This window comes from Neomonachus schauinslandi, chromosome 11, assembly GCF_002201575.2.
Source record: "Neomonachus schauinslandi chromosome 11, ASM220157v2, whole genome shotgun sequence".
In the NCBI taxonomy this organism is placed as follows: domain Eukaryota; kingdom Metazoa; phylum Chordata; class Mammalia; order Carnivora; family Phocidae; genus Neomonachus; species Neomonachus schauinslandi.
The window spans coordinates 59,044,224-59,046,491 of NC_058413.1; the positions used below are offsets into that span (position 1 = coordinate 59,044,224).

Sequence of the window (2,268 nt, forward strand, 5' to 3'; positions counted from 1 at the left end):
TTCTAGGGAATAGATTTTATATTTACACACATACTTAAAAAGACATGTCCGGCTAATATTCAGTTGTGTGCATGGCTTGGCTGTATCAGCTGTTCAGTTCAGTGCTTCCCCTACCTTGTGGTCACCCCAACTCCTTTCCTGGGGCTCTGGATGTAGAGCCATGATGCAGCACCTAAGGTGTGAAGGCCCGGACCATCAGCATAACCCTGCTCTGGCTCCTAGACTAGTGCCTGTTCTAACTCGTTAGAACTTGCGTCATCTGATTGGCTATGACTTTTAATATTGTCCTCTTCAAATAAATTAGATCCACTATACACAAATACAAAAATAGTAATTAAGAAAGCATTAAATGAAAGGAACAAATAGAAACCCTGCAAAGGATCAGATCACCCCTGGTTAGGAGACCATTGATTTAGACCACTTTATTGTCTTTTTTTTTTTTTAATGTTATGTTGATCACCATACGTTACATCATTAGTTTTTTATTAAAATCCAACCTCTCGGCTCTTTGCTCTTTTCATAACCTGTGTTCAATCATCAACCTTTATCACATGAACAACCTTCTAATTGGTTCTCCTGCCTCCAGTCTTTCTACCATTAAGCATCATCTCCACACAAAAGCAAGAGACATATTTCTGTAAGTGCACCCTGACCTGAGACACTGCCCATTCCAGGCCAATGGAGTGCCCAGCAAAATACTGTTCTGGGGGGACAGTCAAAAGATGTGCAGTGAGTGAGGTCTCCTTGCTTAATGAGCGTGGGGAACACCAGGTTATACAGACTTAATTTTTCTTTTTTTTTTTTTTAAAGATTTTATTTATTTATTCATGAGAGACACAGAGAGAGAGAGGCAGAGGGAGAAGCAGGCTCCCAAGGAGCAGGGAGCCTGATGAGGGACTCGATCCCAGGACCCTGGGATCATGACCTGAGCCGAAGGCAGACGCTTAACCATCTGAGCCACCCAGGCACCCCAGACTTAATTTTTCTAATTTTTATTTCTTATAGCAGGGCTCTCAAATGTACTATGTGAATTGTGAATCTTATGAGAGGACATGGTGTGCCATTTCCCAAACCTTTTGGTGAGCAATCATATTTTCCAGCACATTACTACTATTATCACTCAGAATATTTCACTGAATACCAGTTTGGGAAACACTGGCCTTCAAAATAAAGTCCCAACACCTCAGCAGGGCTGTCAATGCCCTTCATCATCTGCTCCCTAAATACCAGTCCAGTCTTATTCTTTGGTATTCTCTCTTCTTCTTCTTCTTCTTTTTAAACCAGTATAGCTTTTATTGCATCTTTAAAATATCACAAATAAGTCTGAAAAATCACCCAGCATCTTGCTGTTTCTGTAGATGGACAACTCAGATCTTATTCGTCAGCCTGCTGAACTGTTCCTTTTTCAGAAACATAGATACCATCTAAAAATTTTCTGATATCCTTGTTTTAAACAGTTGTGGCCTGCTGAATCAAAGCAGCTGAGTTCGATATAAGTTCAATGTCATTTCCTTCAAGAATTAACTCATTTCTTTGGGCTTGAGATACAGAACAAGCAACACCTGGCCTCATCCGAACCCTGTGGATGTATTTCTCACCCAAGAAATTTCGGATTTCAACAAGAGAACCATTCTCCTGAATAACAACGTTGACGGGGAAGTGAGCATACACAGACCTCATCTTGTAACGGAAGCCCAGTGTAACGCCCTTGATCATGTTCTGTACGTGACTACAGATAGTGTGAACAGTAGCCAGCTTCTATTTCCCCACCATTTGTCAACTTGGAACCTCTTCTTTTTCTTTCCAAGAAGAACTGAGTTCTACATTGATGTGATTGAAGTCCCTTTGCAGGGTTCCTCTGGGTCCCTTCACAATAACTGTGAGTCCCTTCAGAGTGATGGCGACATTTTCTGGAATGTCGACAGTCTGATTGCTGAGAATGGTCTTCATTTTCGCAGGAGATATGGCAAAAAAAGTGGTATTCTCTCTTCTGATGGGCCCCATGCCCACCCCTCACTTTAGTCCAATGGTTCTCAAAGGGATACAAGAGCTCAATAAGTTGCCAAGACCCCTTCAAGGGGTCTGTGAGGTCAGACATATTATTTTCTTAATAATACTAGGATGTTACTTGCCTATTCTATTCTCATTGTCTCACCCATTACAGAGGAGCTTTCCAGAGGCTATGTGATCTATAATTTTTGTAACAGACTCAACAGAGTAGCAGATATGATAATCCAGCTCTTTTCTCTTAAGCCACATTAAAGAGAT

General features: G+C 41.2%; 1 pseudogene; it reads right to left on the reverse strand.

The window, feature by feature from the left end:
• Positions 1-1,374: 1,374 nt before the first annotated feature.
• LOC110593440 lies at positions 1,375-1,950 on the reverse strand (annotated as a pseudogene).
• Positions 1,951-2,268: the final 318 nt, after the last annotated feature.